We start from the raw sequence: 19,831 nt of genomic DNA, 5'->3' as shown, positions 1-19,831 counted from the left end.
AGTGATGTAAAATACTGAATACAAACGTTTGAATGATTTTTAAGAGTTGTGTCAAAAATTGGGAATATGAAAAAGGGCTATCAACGTGTCTTTGTGTCGTTATTGTACTTTTTTAGATGTCATCGTTTTGATCTAGCAGATTTATTACATTTCAAGAACTTTCTTTAAGTTGTGTTAAGAATACACTCATTGATGACCTCTGAGGGTAATTTACTGGTGTAAATTGGTGCAGTGGTTTCATTTCATGGGGCGGTCCAGGTGAGGGTGTAATGGGCGTATGCCCTCCCCCTGTCTTTTCAAAGTAAAAAAAACACCAAAAAATCTATCGTAATCTGCTCAGTATTGAATTGAATATGGCTATTTATCACATTCGTCAATTAAACATGCTATAATCTGGTTTCCTCTTACTGATTTTCGTAATTACGCCTCCCCTTCATAAAATTCCCCTCCATTTCACCATATCCGTTCTTTTTTTTTTCGGTAAAAAGTGAAATTTTCACACTGAATAAATAGAATGTGATATTTGATTATACATCGCTAAATTTCATAAAATTTTATTTTCAAAGTTCGGTAACAAAAAGGGGTAATGATTGGTACGTATGTACGTATTACGAATTCGTCCTATTTTGAACCAGACACATTATCAATAAAATGATCTAGGAGTTGCAGAATTAGATGACATTCTAATTAGACAAATAATATTCCTAAAACCAGCTTCAACTTGCTTACATTGTGTTGACAACTTGTTTATTATAGTAACTACCAAATAAAGTACACTTATATGTCAAACAAGGTAATCCCCTGTGCTATTTAAAGAGCCACTTTGACCGGCCGTATTTACTAAAACATGTACGGTTTACGGATTGAAAATACTATCTACCTAATTTATACCTACATGTATGTGATTTTTTTTTGGTGGAAGTTCCGAATAAGTTAACAAAAACAAAAACAAAAAAACACAAAATAGAACTTAGCAAGTATAGTAGATATATTATATTACACCTTTCTTAAAAAGATTTAGCCATTACCCCTTTTCGGACAATTTTCTTAATATTATAATTTCGTGCTTTTTAGTAGAAATTCAGCGATAATTGCTAACACTTTTGAAAATAGAATTGAACAAATACTGATCGTTTTAGTGATATTTAATACAATATATATCATCCTTTTTTATGACCTTGTGATTTTACGGATGTGTCTGAATTCATGCACATGGACTCTATGTTTATATTTAAAATTTCTAAATACATGTATAAATCCGGGTTTTAAACCGTTTCGGTCTACGCCTAAGACCAACAATTACATGTATGTTCATATTTGATATTTGAATTATTGTTAATTCATCCAGTTCAAATCGACCTGTTTATATTATATTACCGAGGACGTAGTCCGAGGCAAAGGGTCAACATGCAACGTATCAATACGTATTCCCCTAAAAAGTGGGGTGTATGTTTGACATAAAGTAAACAATTACTCGGCAAGTTCAAAACTCGAGACCGGTCGATACAACTTACTGTGAATTCGAAGACTGAGTGCTTTACCTCTTCAATTTTTTTTTTTTTTTGGGGGGGGGGGGTTTGGTTTTTTTTTTGCTTTTTTTTAAACGTTTCTTTCTTTTTTTAAGCGTTTTTTTTTTAATTATCAGAGTTGAAAATGAGAAAATGACGTTACTGCATGAGTACGGAAACTGTTTTTTGTTATTTGATTTTTGTTTATCTGCACCGTATCTACATGGCATTTCACACGTGACTACTGTGACATCTGCTGAGATGTGTAAATTTTATTCCTTATTTAGTCATTGCTCCTCATTTTTAATGTGGGAGCCAAATTTGATTGACGTCAAGAATAATGTTATGCCATGAAAAGATCGAGGGTGTGAAACCATACCAGCATGCGATCTTTTGACGTGTGGCGGATGGCGTGATGGCCTAACTTCAAATATATCACTATAGTCGGCGTCACATAAATAACATACTGTTAAAATTTGAATAAAAATATTTTCTACGACTTTATTGACACCTACCGTCGTTTAAATTGTCTTAAATGACTTGCTCATTCGTTTAGCCAAACGGCTTCTCCCTAAACATTGAATCGTTAAATTCCGGTCAGATTTTAATTCTAGGTGGCAATATTTACATTGTAAAAAGTCGGCCATGTTTACAGTGATCGGGTTGCTAGGAGATGTTGTTTACGTTTAAATGGTTTGTCCAAAAACCGAAGAACCCAGAATGCAATTCGGTGTTATTTCGGATATCTCGGATTTATTTTACGCGAACAACGTATAATACCGAGAAGTTGATCAAGCAGACGATTGTCACCGGAGTTCGACGGGAACTTACGCACTTCGTTTGTAAACAAATCGTCCCGTAAAAACCAACATGGCGGATATTAGTATGGGATTTTCCCGTAAGGATTTGTTACGCATGATTTAAGCTAATAAGCGACTTGTTTTTGAGAAGCTGTTTGGCTAAACGAATGAGCAAGTCATTTAAGACAATTTAAACGACGGTTGGTGTCAATAAAGTCGTAGAAAATATTTTTATTCAAATTTTAACAGTATGTTATTTATGTGACGCCGAGTATAGTTTGTCGTGTATTAAAGGTCAGTCTGCTCGCCTCTTCAATTGGAACATATTTTTGCCCAGTACGTCCACTATTCGCTTTCTCTTTTAATTGTAAATGTTACAACACGTTCGCTGAGATTATTGGAAAAACAAATGAAATATAAAGCAAGACCCATACATGATTGTATTTGTCTGAACCTGCATCATCATCATAAAATGGTCAGCACACAAATGTCTTCAGTATTTCTATAAAGTGTCAACACGATAAAAAATAAAAAAAAATTGTCGATAATAGGATATATGCATATTCAACAAGTATATAAACACAACAAATTTGGAATGATGCATCAAGTATAATTATGTTCAACACTATTGGTTACAGATTACACGAAGAAGGTAGTACTACCGTCAACAATTATGGCTATGCTAAACATGCAAAAATGTAGGAAAAATATATGGACTTTTTTAATATGTAATATAATACCTTATGTCAAGTTTGAAGAACATAAGTTTAATATAATATTTTTTTACTTACAAATTTCACAAAGTACGTATAGGAACTGTCAAAAAAAGGTGCATTGTCAAAATATAACGAAGTTCAACATGCAAAACAAATGTAGTAAAAATATAGTGAAATTCTCCATAATTAGAGGTTCACATCTTCAATATGTACACTCCTGTTGGTTATAACAGATTACAAAATGTAGGTACCCTCTTATTAAGCGGCTACTAGACCCACTTTTACCATGGTTTAGCGTAATAATCGTAGTTATAAAACACACCAACCACGCAAACGAAATTTTAAGGGCTATGTTGGGTTACCTTACAGTCAAAGGTCAATCCTTCAATATTTCTTTATTCTGTCCACTTAACCTTTTAAGTGCGAGTCCGCCTAAAACATTTAACTGATTACGATGAAGTTTTATCGGAATCTAAATGTTCGGCATCCTATGAAGTTGTGTATGAATGAAAACAGTTTTCCGATGCCCACAAATGCATACAATGTTTAATTGTTCTTTAGATTATCATACTTTTAGAAGAGGGTGTATTTCTATAAGCTTGTATTCAGCACTTTTTCGTTGCTGTTGTTGAATATATGTATTAAAGAATAAAGTAAGTACTCATAAAAGTAATTTGGCATGCTAAAAATACCTCATGATTCCGAAAAGTTGAGAAGAAAACATAAGAAAATGTGCATATGATCATTTGACAGTCATCACAAAAATTGTTACAACAACATTACATTTGTGTAACAATATCTTTTATGACCTTTGGCCTCAGCTAAGCGCCTAGCATAAAGTTAAACTGCAGTCTGTCAGTCTGTTATTATATTTAATCATTTAAAACCAAAGAATTTTTAAATTAAGTGTTTTACATATTATACGCTAATTGCGAATTAGCCTCAGTCATTCTCCAAGAAGAAACTTCTGAATTTTAGCGTAATTGTAACTTCAGTAGATCCTCTGAAACATGAGTGGCTTAAAATTGACGTATTTAGGAAAAGCCTGGTGTTTTATGCTGCCAATTTGTGTTGAAATATACCGGAAACAATGGAACATAATTGAAGCAGGAGGCTTAGCACGATATAAAACCTGATTGTACCAAGTCAGGATGATTGCGGTGGTTTCCAGGTTTTCGGTTTTAACCTTGATATTGCCACTTGTTATACGGATTTTCCTACATTGCAGTTCGGTAATTTTGTTATCACCCTTCACTAGACAGTCCGTATTCCCCCAAGTCGAGACATCGACGAAATAACACGTATCGATGCATTATCAACAAAATAAAGCTTTTAGCTCTTTCACTTTAAAAAAAATAATGAAAAATCCTAAAATATGCCCTGTGTAAGCTGCATGTGTACTACCCACTGTCTTAGTTCTGTATGAACACCCCATTGAATTTTAGTGTAATTAGAAATTTAGTTTTTGTTTTACTGCGTAAGCTACCTTCCACTTTTATTCACACCACTTTCTATTATCTGTGTAACGACCCCTGAAGTAATATATAGTACTTTTTGTTTGTACAATTTTTTTAAGCTTGATTTTCAAATCATTTGTGAATATTCTTAAGTACCAGGGATGGATGATAATTCAGCATAATGGATTGCTTCGTTTGCGTTTTTCATCTCTGTACTTTTTCAAGTTTTGTTTATCATATCAATGACATACAAATTTAAATGTATTGATTAAACGGCAAGTGCGCTCATCAAATTTTAACCACACATAGTTTTTGATTGCTTGTCATTTTTTTGACATATGAATAATGATAAAACTGTCAATCTGTCACCCCTTACGTCATACGAAAATTTTTGATAAATTTTCAAATTGTGGATATTGTTTTTGAAAGAACGAATCAGATGCGTTTCCTGGCTCTGAAGTTAAAGATTGCACATGACGTACAAGGCCAGCAGAGTAACACAAACATTTTAGAGGAACAATTAAAGGTTGCACACGACATCATTGCCCAGTAGAGCAATGTATTTTAGAGGAACTCTTTCTAGCTCTGCTTGCCATGGACGTTATGTGCACCATTTAACTTCAAAGCCAGGTTACTCTTGATTACTTGTATATGTAATGCGAATATCGACTTTCCTTGAGGGATGGAGCTATTTGTACTCAAATTATATTTAACTTTTTTGATAATGCATCATTTTGTTGTTATGTATATCGATGATGTCCCGACAAACGGGAATGTGCGAGACTTCCTATAACACATCCATAATGTGCGTCTGAGTTAAAAGTTCAAACGATCACATCCTGACTGCATATGTCATTTCCTGAAAACGTCACTTTTGACCCATTTATCTTTTGACGGAGGATCTACATATGTAGGACATCTCTGATGCACAGTTTAGTGGTCACTGTACAAATTATGCAGAGCGTGGCATGTATACTCATACTCTCGGAATTGAACGAAAACTTCTTCATTTTCAATGTTCGTATTGACATAATTTGTTTTCCTAGCAACCAACCCTGATTTTATATTAACTTCAGTCTTTCTGAAGTCATAGAATAACAGGAAAATCAATAAGACAAAGTGTGTTTACGATCTTAGTAAACATAATATTTGCTGAAAACAACATGAACTTTAAAAAATGGCAATATGCAAGGTTAGCGAAGGGACCTATTTTCACATTTGAAAAAAAAGTTTATAACTTTACACATTTTTAACACAGAATGACGAAAAATATCCGAAAAGTGGACAATCTTTCACTCCCAAAATGTGTTGATATCAATTTGCACATAGCTTTTACCAATTTGTCTACTGTTTCAATCCTGGGACCTTAGGCGTTCTGAAGGGTTTCCAATCATATCATTTTTTGTGCATAAGGTATAAAGGCAAGTTAAGGCATTCCCTATAAGCTGCTTATCATTTTGTGGTCTCAAACATTGATTTTTATGTTTTAGGGGTTGGAGAAGACACTTTGAAAGGGGGGTTGCCAGCCAGAGTTCCTCAGAAAATAATGGGGGTGCTAGAATATTATTTACCATTTTTATCAATTCTACACACTGTGTTTTGTTTCTTTTGAAGATAAGATTTATACAGGTTTAGAAAACTCGATTTTATGAAAGTAGCAATTTCAATTCATTTTTTTAAAAAAAGATTGTTTTTAAGGTATTAGACATGCTAATGAACAGTTTGGTTTGGTTTTACCACGTATAATCTATCAGTAGGAACCTTATTTATATATGAAATGGAGCCATGGGTCGATTTTCAAATGTATAGCAGTAAATTATAGACTTATCTTTTAAATATTCCTAGGGAAGAAATGTGTCTTTAATACTAAAGGAAAATAAAAGCTCCTGACTAAGTTAATATCATATTTTCACCGAAGTTATATCTCAGATCTGGTTTTTCGTTCAATTGTGATAAACCTGAGTCATCAGCGGAGAAAGCAAATCTACTTGCCCACTCCTCCATTCATCCGTCACACTTACGTGCAGGAGTTACCCTTTTTGTGTAATATTCAACTCAAAAAGGATTTAACCATATTAATCAAACTTTGCATAATGTTTATATACATGTTGAAGATGTGTAGTTCATGTTATAAAACAAAAGATAAATATTTTTCTTCATATCTAGCATGCTGTACGTACCAATTTTTCGGCAGTATATGCTATTATCATTTTTGTCACTTCATATTGCAGAATTACCTATTTTAAGTATTCTGTAACTTAAAAATTATCAAACCAATATTATTCGAACTTTGCACTGAGGTTGACGTGCACCTCCATACAATGATGGATAGATATGATTAATGTTTTTCAACACTTTTAGCATGTTGCGCCTTTTTTGTCACTTCACGATATGGACAGTACTTATACTTTGTTTAATCTTTAACTCTAAACGTATTATATTAAAATCATTCGACCGAGTCACACAAAAGACTTTCACATTGGCGGTAATTGCTTCTACTCTAAGTACGCTTTAAATAAGACGATTGGATCAGACGTGGATCCAAGAAAATGACATGTGGGCATATGCTCCCTCAAGTTGATAAAACAAATATTTTTAAATTTTAATTTTACCCCCCCCCCCATTCGTCTTGCCTTGTTTTAAATTCTATGATTCTATGTATGCCCCTTCACCTGAAAATCCTTGATTGATCCCTTGGATGGCTCGGATCCAGACCAAATTATCCTTGTGGGGTGATATGCCTATCTGATAGTCGTTGCTTCTGTGAACTATCACAAAAAAATGTTCATTGTGTCGAACAAGTACCAAAGCAAGATAAATTATATTAAATACTTCAAGGAAAAAATAGTGGTCCTATAAATATTGAATTGTTCTTCGTCAGTATAGTTATGTTCAGGTTTGAATTGCATTGTTATAAGGGGAAAAAGGGAGGTTAAGTTAAAACTCATTTTTATTATTTTGTACTAAGTGTGTTATTGTCTTATGAATTTATTTTCATTCATTTTATAATAGGATCATGTGCTTGTTATGTTTATTATATAGACTAGTCCTAGCTGCTTTTTATTCCAATTACAAACCCTAGGAACATTTCAAACATTTTTTTAGCCTGAAAAAAAAAAGATTTTATTTCATTATAGACCATTTATTGAAAATGCACGTGACATTTTAAACATCTTGTGCTATCTACTCAGCATTTCCCGTTACACAGAAGAAAACCTCGGATGGACGAAGCGGAATTAATTTGTACGGGCTTTGTCCAATCCGATTCTAAAATTATAGTTAAACAGATTGATTTTTTACCATACTTTTCTCTTTACTGCTCGATTCGCGCCGAAATTCTTATTGTATTAGTCATTATTTTTTTCTACCGATAACTAAATAAAATTGTTTTAGCACCACTTTACTAAAATAGGGTTTGTAAGTCTCGTCATGTGACTCCGTGTTTTCACGAGAACGTGTCCTAATCTACCATTCAAACGCATAGAGATTTGTCATTTTCAGAGCAAAAGGTTCAGTATGTGAAAGAAAAACATATTTTCGTGTAAAAATCCAATAAAAATGATAGATATCTATTTTCATATGATAAATGTGTTAAGAAAAAGCGAAAATTGAAGATTTTGCATTGTAATTACAGCATTTCGAGATCCCGGAAGTAAACAATAAAATGCAGACCGGTCTTCGGATTTCAATACGTTTTACATCAGAAATTCCGGTAAGGAAAATGAAACTAGAACGAGACTTGCAGACCCTATTATGGTATTTTTTTCCAAGGAGAAATCTCTCTGCATCAGAGGTTATTTTTCAGTGCAGCATAAATTGCCGAGTAGTTCTGGTTGCACCAGGCGGTAACTACATTTCCAAACATTCACATTTTCGACATTTTCATCAAATTTAACCTATTTTCTCTCATTCTATTCTTGATTTTAACTGTTTTTCCACTGTCCGTGCTGAAATTAAGATATAAACATGCTCTGTAAAGCTACCATTATGAAAATCTTAATTTTACCATATTGAGTGGAGGAGAATCATATTAGTTTTGTTCATACAGATCCCTTCGAAATATGATACTAGGTTATAAACTTAGAACCTTTCTTTAAGGGCACATTTTACGCGGTATAAATTTTTCCAAAGAGGAGGAAACTCGTGATGTGTCATATTATGGCGGAGAGATGGCGCTAACAATCGAAGAATAACAACCCAATTATGTCAAATAAGGTCATTTGTTAACGATGTTGTCATTATCGTCACCACCATGGGAGTTAGTCAGTTATCTGTTATTATCACCTTCTGTTGTATTACTCTGAATTGCCTACACATGTACAGTAGGAGTATTAGGTGCCATTCATTTAAACATGTTATAGCTATCGTACATTATACATCACACCACTTGGCATGGGTGGGTATGTAGGTGTAATTATTTTGTCCTCTAAAAATGCACTAAGACGTTCTAAAACTAATGTCGAAATTTGGTGAACTAAAGATATCACCAGGAACTAATTGACACTTCTATATTTAAATCTCCGGTGGACCAAGACTAAGTACACTTTTTTAAGTTCATAACATGGAATATCTTGTTACTTTTTCAGACCCCTGCAAACAAAATTGGGATAAAAGTGTCCATCTACGTTTTTGTAAGACTAATTTCTTTCTGTTAACATGTATTGCTTTTAGAATTTTGATAAACCTTTATTTTGGCGATGGCCGTCATATGAACTGTAAACGCTATAAAACCTTGTTTAATCCACCTTTTCATTTTGAAATGTCTGTACAAGGTCAGGACCATTGTTTCATTTTCCCGGTTTTTACCCTGTAATTGCCATTTGGTATATGATCATTCCTTTTGACTATTCCCTATGGCTATTGTCTATAATTTAAGAGTTTGGTAATTTTGTTATAACCCTTCATGTAGATGAACATAAAGGTATTATAGAGGCAGTACACATAATGGTATTCAGTGCGAAATAAAAGCACTGAGGACAGGGTTATGTTGCTACAAGATTGAAGTCATCACTACAGAAGTTCTATTGTCGTCATCATGAACTCGTGGATCGTTATGGTGTATCCATCTGCACCATGAAAACTGATTTATTCAACGGGTCATAGTTTTCTTTTCCTCGTTTGTTTACCCCGGACTTGACTTTTTATGAGCAACTCGACGGGTGTTTCTAGAAAAGCAGAGGACGCTTACCCTACCGAATCACCTGGTCCATGCTCCCAGTTTTTAGTGGAGTCCAAGTTGCTCATTTGCTTTTGTTACTTTGTATGTATGATTTTAGTTACTGTATGTTCTTTGTTGTGTATGTCTGTTTTCCATGTCGGGTCTTTGTCCCTGGATTACATTCTTTTGATTACCGCCATAACCTTGGTTCCCTTGATTACTCTTTAAATCTAACAGGAAGTTACGTTCTGTGGGACTGCTCATTAAGAGCAAGAATTTTTTGTATCTTTTTAAATGCGTTCATGACATGGTATTCAACAACAGCTTCAATTTTAAAATCTTTTATCGTTTCTGATAAATATTAGGACTAGAAGCTAGTTACTAAAGAAATACCGGTCTTATTAATAAACTGCAAGAATTGTCAAAACGTCTTGATGTCTAGAAAGGAATATGAAAGAGGAATTTTTTTTAAATATATGTATATATTCAACTTCGTCTTCATATTACCCGGCCTAATATTAGATAATTTTTGTTAGAGTATTCAAAGGAACCAAGATTCTAGCGAAAATCAAAAGAATGTAATTCAGGGAAAAAGACCAGACATGGAAAACAGAAACACACAACAAAGGGAATAAAATAACCAAAATAATACATACAAAGTAATAAAAGTAAATGAGCAACTCGGGTTCCACCAAAAGATAAGAGCATGGACAAGGTGCACCAGTAGGGTAAGCCCCCCTCTGCTTTTCTAGAAACACACACCGAGTTGATCATAAAAAGTCAGGTACGGGGTAGTCGAAAGAGGAAAGGAAAACTATGACACGTTGAACAAATCAATTTTCATGGTGCAGATGGATACACCATAACGATCCACGAGTTCATGATGACGACCATAGAACTTATGTAGTGATGACTTCAATCTTGTAGCAAAATAACCCTGTTCCAGAAGCCTATTTGTTAGAATTCTAGCGCGATACGAAATTTCTGCGTAGTATCGGCAAGCTCTGGCATAACGTATGAGTTGTGATATGAACAATCCATACGCAGGTGCTGAAGGGATGTAGAAATCGATTTTCTATGGTGTGTGGGGCAATCCTCTTTAACGACAAGTAATCGTGTTAAAATTTGAAGGCCGATAGATACAGCTTTATTATAAGGAGTTAAACATCTTTCTGTCTTTCTGACTTTAATGTATTTAGTATTGATATCGAATAGATATTCAGATGTATTTCTCAGGTTCTTAAAACAAGATGTTTTTATAGTAATTCAACCGAACCGTATTTATCAACTGTCTACTGTATGTTAAAAGTAAAACAAAAACATAAAGCGAAATTGGCAAAAAATCTTTTGTGGTCTTAAATATTTTTTGTTTATGAGTGTTGTGTTTCTTTCAATGATTTGTTTTATACAAATTAAGAAAATAATTTAGTTTAATGAAAAGTATCAGATTCAGATAATTCTAAGATAGACCCATTTTAATTTTGACATTTACATCCAGGTATTAGACATGCTAATGAACACCTTGACAAAATTTAAGGTACAATTAAGTACGTGTAAAACGTAAATTTCTACTTTGATCTCAAACATTTCCGTTTTTACCAAGCATGTTACCATGTTATTTTTTTCTTAGCTCCTTGTTTCGGGCAAAAATTCTTATTGGATAAATAGATAAGTTACAGTTATTGTTTATTTCTTGTGATATCTAAATAAGTTATCAACACCTGGAAAATTCAACCACCTTGGTACGCGTATCACTACAATTCAAGTAATTTTTCTCTGCATCAGAGATGTGTTACTGTAGCGGAAATTGCCGACTACTTCCGGTTGCACCAGGGGATGACTAACTTTCCCGTTATTTACATTTTACGTGTAAATATATACACTGTTTTTTTTTTGTTTTTTTTTTGTGTATGTACACGATAATTATGAATTAAGTACGATTTTCTTTTACAAAAGCCTATGAGTTTCAAAGTCAGGTTATATGTAGGTTGTAAGTTAAAATTAAATATTCTGTATATGTAGGAGTGCATCTTTATAACAGAAATGGCAAAACATGATCTCCTGGAGATGGAGATGGAGGCGGTAAGGTTAATTTTCGACTAATGACGAAAGTTGCAGAACCCAAATATGACCATTAAATAATTGACACCTCTGTGTTAAAATCTCCAGGGGATGCAGCCTACAACTTTGTTCGATCGTAACATTGAATATTTAGTAACTCCCTAATACCCCTGCAAACATATTTGGAAATGTTTTTGTAAGAGCGAGTTTACACATATTCCTTCTTGGAATTTTGACGGATGGGCGTTATGTGTAGAGGTACACGAAATAATTAAAAAAGATAATTATTAGAAGCTTGTAAAGAGAGATTTACATAAAGCAATCACTCTTTTTAATAGGGTTTCCATGTTCGGAAGCTTGCACGCACTACTCCTCTACCACTTCCAGCTGAATTGTGGTGATACAATGTAGTTCCTGTATTTTTATCAAATAGACACTTTCGTGTTAACTATACAACAGTCGATGGGCTTGCGTTGTACACGCTCTATACACTCCTGCGGGGAATACTTTTTTTTGGTTCTACCCAAGTCCTTCCTCGTGGAAGTATACATTGTATGTCACGTAAGCTCATCGGCGAGATCCAACATATAGATTCAAACACCACATAAGCAATGACTCACTCAAATTCCGAAACTGTGACTTAATCTTAACTTATAACGACCACAAGTGGGTTTTCGAAAACTATTCCCACAGTTTTAGATGAGCAAAAATAGTTTGTAAAAAGATTTGTTCTTCAACACAAAAACAGGAAAAAGGCAATTAATAGCAGCACTTTCCATTTTATCAGTAAATAAATAAAAAAGAATTGTTATAGACTATCAGGTTTACTGCATTTTAATTATAATTTTGTTCTAATCAGTATGGTAATCGGCTGTATCATGTAACCAAACAGTGTCTGCCTGATAACAAGGCACTATCCATAGATCAAGTATTTATCTTGATAATAAAAAAAAGATCGTTTTAACTTTGTATACCTTTTTTTATTTTATATTATTAGACGTTACATTGTGAAATCTGAGTATCAGAGATTTATATGCTTCGGCGTCAACGGTGTTAAAATGCATGTTTTCAAATTTGTAGTTTATTTCAGGACGGCGCGGTGAGATTGTTCTCACTTCTACATAACATAAACAAATAAGTACAGTAACACCATACATTATATTCACTTGAATAGTTCAAATACGTAAAAATTTAAGTACATGGACTGAAAACAAAACAGGAAACCAAAACGATCGGTAAATACAATGTAACGAACCAAATGAAATAGATTTGATATATAAATTGAAAAGTAGAAAGGGAAAACAATACCTCCCTTAATTAACTTAAGCACTAGCAAAATGAATTTCAACAAAAAACGAAAGTCAGGTGGGTTCTGGAAGGGTAAGCTTGTCCTGCTCCATCAATTCTGATCTCAATTTCTGCATTATAGTTTTTATATGTTGATCTGTAATTTTGATAATATGACTTCTACAGGTCATCAAACGGTCTTCATTGATATACAAAAACCATACCATAATTCGAGCTGTAAAAGGCCCCAACATAAATGAAGCGAACCTATTTATAAAGATGAAAATTGACCTAATGCATAGAAAAAAACTGAAAATGAATAACAATGAACATAAATAATAACAACCATTGGACTACAGGTTCCATACTTGGGACAGGCACTTGTAGTATGTGACAGGATTAAACATGCTCTACACTCCCATAACCTGGGACAGTGGTGAGGAAAAGAAAACAACAATAAAACGAACTCTGTCGAATTTGGATTTTAATTTTATTGTTTTGATCGATACAGAATACAAACACTTTAACGAATAGGACAAAAGGCAACAAGCTGTATCTACCTTGAAAGAGAACTCGCTTGTCTGTAACCTAGTTACAAATTCAAAAGCAACAGATCAGCAAGCCAAGTTTCTCAACAAAATATCAATAAAAAAACTCGCCCAACATGATTTATTGAAATATATCATATTGTTTATGTACAACAAGAACTTCGTGCAAATGCCACGTTACAAAAGCAATGACCTTCTCATGCATATTGACACACTATCGTTACACGGGATTAGTTAATCTTGAACTTTATAAAAGAGCTATTAAACACCACAGATATACCTAAAACAGGGAATAGAGTAACTTTGTATAGAGTTAATTGATATTTAATTTATTATTAAGAGATTCAATATTAGGTCCAATAAAAATTCAAATCCAATTCAAAGATTTAACAATGATACGGTGAATATAACCCGTATGTATAACAGCATTATTTATTATATTACCATAAAAACTAGGATGTGACATCCCATTTTTGTTTACGTTACAGCAAGTACTTCAACATTAAATCTTTATATTTGTGGAAGAGTTATTTGAAACTCCCTAATAATTTATGGAAAATCTTGACCCAACATATTAACCGGTAATACAGAGATTTTCGTCATTTAAGTCTAAAACCTCGCTTCAAACACGGGCATATCGAACTAGTTGAGAATTACATACACTATATGAAGGAGTCAAAGGAACGCCCCGTCAAGACGGAAAAAATAATAATTGGAAAAGAAAAATCGTCCATTTTAGCTTTGAGTTTACCCTGTGAAATGAAAACATCCAAATCCAGAAAAAAGTTCAATTAAAACTGTCTTCATCAGCTTTATTTAAGGTCAATTTCTTAGAGTATATTTCAGCAGTATATGTCAGGAATAACATGGACACCTCAATTAAATATTAGGGGAAAATACTTTCAGATTCATGCCGAATCATTGGAATTTCGTGATCGCTGTGAACAAAGTTGAATAGACAGTTACGTGCGGAAAATGACTTTCTTGCGTGCCATTAAAAATAATAATTTCGCCGTTATATGCCCTTTTTATCAATTTTGAAATGATTTGATACTAAGGTTTAATGAGTCAACACCATTTATATTTGTTATATTTGGGTTGTTGAAATAGAAGAGTTCACTAGAGTTTCATAGATTGATACAATGTACAGAAAAGAGGAAAGCGACATGGTTTGTAGTCTTTCTATACTATTTTTCTATTAACGAATGTATATTATCCAGCTTTTCCATCGTTTATTAATAATACCGAAGCTTCAACATCAGCGTCACCAACATAACAGTTGTTCAGTTCGATTTCAAACGAAATTTACAAACGAAGACAAGAGCAGTCTCACTTAAAACTTTGGACAGTAGTACTTTATCATATGTCAGTATGACAGAGGAAGGTTGGTACGACGAAACATGCTCAGTCTCAAATGGTGCCAAGTATGACAATTATGATGACAAGAGTATCAATGGAAACCAAACTAACAACACTTTCGTAAAAAACTTGAACATACACCATTTTTAACGTATCTCAAATCAATGATTCTCAGTCGGTTTCAAATGATAGCAAAATGGAAAACAACAGGTTTGCCATTCATACTTCTGTAACACAATCTATACACAAAGAGAATTTTTGTAGGTGTTATGATACTTGCGAATTCGTTTCAACTATACCAGAAAAATACAGATATTGCCATTGTGACAAATCTATAACAAATACGGTGACTTTTGCATGGACGCCCCTTTCAAAATGAACATTAAAAGATCTCGAAGTTGGAATGCGTTAAATTTTCCAATATATTTAATTATTATAGTTACTACGCGATAAATAGTTGTCTTGACAATTTCACTGACACCAATATCATAGACAAATGCATGTTTGAAGATGTATTTAATGTTTGTCGAATGATTTGTGATGCAAACGGCATCGTCTACCAAAACCGGTTCTGTGCCTTACGTCATGGGGAAACAGAATGGAACCCCTTCTCCGTAAATGTATCTAACATCTATCAAGACATGCTAACTCGTATGATATATATACTCCTCACTTTGTGAAACTACAAATAGTTCCAAAAAGCCAGTCAGATATGAAATTTAAAATGATACCACCTACACATTTAGCGGCCAATATTCGAAAGAGTAATCAAGGGAACCAAGGTTATAGTGGTAATCAAAAGAATGTAAGCAAGGGACAAAGACCAGACATGGAAAACAGACGTACACAACAAAGAACATGAAGTAACTAAAATCATACATACAAAGTAACAAAAGGCAAAATGTCGGGGTTTTTTTTTCGGAACACGCAAAAGAAGATGTATGTTCTTTCAGAAGCCAGACGTTAGGGAAATGGAACAGTGTTTACTCTACAGCATTAATCTAATTATTACTGAAATTCATTCAGTGAAACCTGTACATCTCGTTAGGAACCAATTTTGCAGTGAGTCTGAAAACCTCCCTTTGTGCTTGGGTCCAAGAATGGGCTATATACAGAAATACGAACTTACTCTATACAATTTCATACCATTGTCAGTTATATTTCCTTTTTCACAAAATGCTGGTAGTTGCACTGGATCGGTAAGTTCAGCATTTCAAATTAAAGCAAAAAATGTTGGGGCTTTTTTCAGAATAAGCAAAATCTTTCAACATTTGTGAAATCAGGAATAAAAAAGTATTCAAGTAATTCAAATATTTTTGATTTTATCTGTTACGACTACGACTGCAACGAAAATATTGCAGTAGGAATTGACAAGCCTGCTACTTTCCATTTTCAGTGTTTCTAAATAAAATTAAATATTGTAATTGAAGGTATTGAAAACATTTAATGTATAAAATGTTGAGTTATCACATATAATTTGCAATCATATTATATTACATTGTACATATTAATGATTATTTTTTTAACATTTTAAACATTACAAAGAAAATAAGCAGCAACACAGCATAACACTGTAATTATTTTTAAAAACACTCGAAATGTGAACTTATTTTGTCTTTTTACATTTCATTTATTTTTAGCGCAATGGATATTCCATTGGAAGTCCAGCGTGGACTAATTATCCTGTAGAAGTATATTATATTTTCCGTCGTCTGTTCCAATAACTCGTAAATTCCGTTTGCAACTAGCCATTCTTGTTGTTTATACTATAGCAGATTTAATACCATTAAACGTGGTCTCCAGTGGGTATTGTCTTCCTAATTTGGGTAAAGGTATGTATGTCATAGAATATAATGTGAGGGGAACAATACGTGAAAAGTATAATACTGAAACAATGCTTAAAAGGATAAAACCTCTGAATGATATCAAGTGGCTTGTGTAATTTTTCTATTCAAGAGATAGTATCTACGAAAATGTTGGCGACAGTAAAAACAAAAACTATTCATGCGGTTCAAGGCTAACTGGCAAATTGAACAGCCAGCCAAGTGTTGTCTGATGGCCGAGGTTCTCCTTTTGAATATGCTTTAAAAAAAAAACTATTTCAGTAAAGGAACGAAATAAAGATAAGGAGTGTAAGGAGTACTTGAATGATTGTTCACTGAAAGGTATTGCACTAGATTCCGGATACGAATTGCTCAATATTCAATGTTTGGGCTGGAGCATCAGTAAACAATGAATTGAAAGTTATAGCTGTTGCAGATTTTACAGCTTCCTTTGCTTTGTTTTAGTGGTAAAGTACAGAATTTCGGCTTTGCATACATCTATTTCGAGCTTTCTTTATCAGAATATCATCATAACACTCATTTTAACCAGTATACTGTTTTATGGTGAGCATCGGTATGAGTAATTATCAGAATGCTTGTTATTATGTCTCCGTACTCTACATTACCTTGTATTGGCAATATTTTCGCTTAAAACTGGTAGTGATATTCATTAATAAGTCCATACAAAAATACAAAACAATAGGGCCAACAAAAACCCTAGAAACACAAAAGCAGTCCTTGCCATTTTTGGTATATCATTACCACTCTTTGTAGTTATTGCTTCGTTTATACATGGGCACAAAGATTACCCTACCTATCGACTTCGGTACGGGGGTCAAACTTGCTTCCCACTTGGCTTCACAAGCACAGCCATACCATAGACACCACACTTTTTATCCATACAATATGCCTCGTTCGCTTCGCTTTACTCGTTTCCAAGAACAAATCAATCAGACAAGAAACGTACGAATTGTACAAGAATGCGTGAATGCCAAATGTTTTATGTGGAGCTATGTGGATATGTTGGACGTTTGGGGTTGTCAATATATTTGTTGAATCGAAAACCTTTGAATACATGTTTGTAGTATTGTTTTAGTTTTCAAGGTACATTTGTTGCGTTTGCTACATTTTTTATCGGTACACCCAAGTTTATCCTTCCTAAACCGCCTGAGTTTTTATCATCCGAAATATCGTCACAATATATTTAAGAAATTATAACGCGCACCTGTTGTACAGACTTTAACATTTTAATCAGTACAAATTGGAAAAGTTACTTGAGAATTGACCAAGTCGGAATTACTGGTAGTTATTACTTGAAGGGAATAACAAAATTACCGAAGTGATAAACTCTAGGAATTATCAGTATGAAAAATGGCAATGTTGATGTAACAATCGGAAGAATAATCAAGGGAACCAAGTTTACAGCGGTAATCAAAAGAATGTTTTCAAGGGACAAAGACCAGACATGGAAAACAGACAAACACATGAAGTAACTAAAATCATACATACAAAGTAATAAAAGCAAATGAGCAACTCGGACGCCACTAAAAACTTAGAGCATGGACCATTTGCATCGGTAGGGTAAGCGTCCTCTGTTTTTTCTAGAAACACCCGCCGAATTTCTCATAAAACGTCGAGTCCGAGGTAGACGAAAGAGGAACGCAAAAGTGTGAAATAAAGACAATAGTTCTGATTTGATACAAGCATTTCTGATAGAATTTGTGAGGTAAATTAGGTTTTATAGCAGGCTTAACTTCCCTCATAAAAATACCACCGGTCAAAAACAGAACAGAATAGATGGCATGAACAGTAAATACGCGATAAAGGAAAATAAATAAAAGTAAAGTTCATTGAATCCAAGGCTTAAACACCATCTTCAAAATAAGTCTTGACATTTGTTGGGAAATCCACGATAAAAGATTACAAAAAAGAAAAAAACTACAGATAATATATTTGTTCATAGTTTGAAATTCCATCATCTATAACTTGTGTGTCAGAAACATAACATTTCTACATAAGATCGGAATATCGAAAATACAACTGTTCAACTTTTTTCGTATAAAATTAGTCCAAAAGCTTGTTTCTCACCACCGAGGGCGAATTAACAATTAATACAAACTCTACCATATCTTAACAGCTGAAAAAAAAATAAACACCGCATGCGGAGGAAACATGTACATTAATTTAGAATTCTAAGTGTTTCACTAGTTTTCAAATATTAGTTATTTTAGTATTTATTTTGTACCACACTTCCTTCATGAGTAGCCCCGTGGAGGTCCGGGTGTCAAAATAATAGTCCCGCAGCAGCGCTAAGCTTGTGGTAAGAGGCGACTAAATAGTGCTCAGGACCCTGTCCTGGGGTGCTTCATGCTGGGGTCATCAGACCATAATACGGAGAACCTGACCGCAAACCATAGTTCCTTGCCCCTGACAGAACCCTTCTGTGGTATTCTCGCGGAGTAGGAACCATTGGGCCCAGCCATAGGAGGCTAAATTGCCCGGCCCTACCCACTTCTCCCTATTTCCAGTGTTGACACCATTAACTTAGTGTCCCATCCCATTTATCATCTCATCATTATTTCATGTTCATTTTATCACTCATTTCATGTTCAGGTTATTTCTCTTCTATACCTTACTGCATACAGCATGTAACTTGATGTTAAATCTCTGATATACCTTACCGCATACAGCGTATAACATGATGTTATATCTCTTCTATACCTTACCGCATACAGTGTGCAACTTGATGTTTTTCTCTTCTATACCTTACCGCAGTTTCTTGACTATTTTGATATGATTTCGATGTATGACCAAAAGATTTATTTTAAAACAAGGTAAAAGTGTGAAAAATATTTTAATGCATTCTTAAAATGATTAATCAAAAACTTGTTTGTTTTCATAGCCACATCATGCTGACATAATATATGATACATGATATATGTCAAGCTAGAGAATTACTACTTACCTGAACATATAGTGTTTGTTAAATAAAATACACTAAGGTGATCTGTCTATTTTTCCACTAAAATAACCCCTTAACTTTAATTCGTAAGGTATTCAAATATACAGAAGAAGTGCTTACAAAATGCGCTGGAATTTTAAATCGACAACATA

The sequence above is a fragment of the Perna viridis genome, chromosome 2 (assembly GCF_037379345.1).
Source record: "Perna viridis isolate PV_CMFRI_1.1 ecotype Kerala chromosome 2, ASM3737934v1, whole genome shotgun sequence".
Classification (NCBI taxonomy): Eukaryota; Metazoa; Mollusca; class Bivalvia; order Mytilida; family Mytilidae; genus Perna; species Perna viridis.
This window is presented reverse-complemented; position numbering follows the sequence as displayed.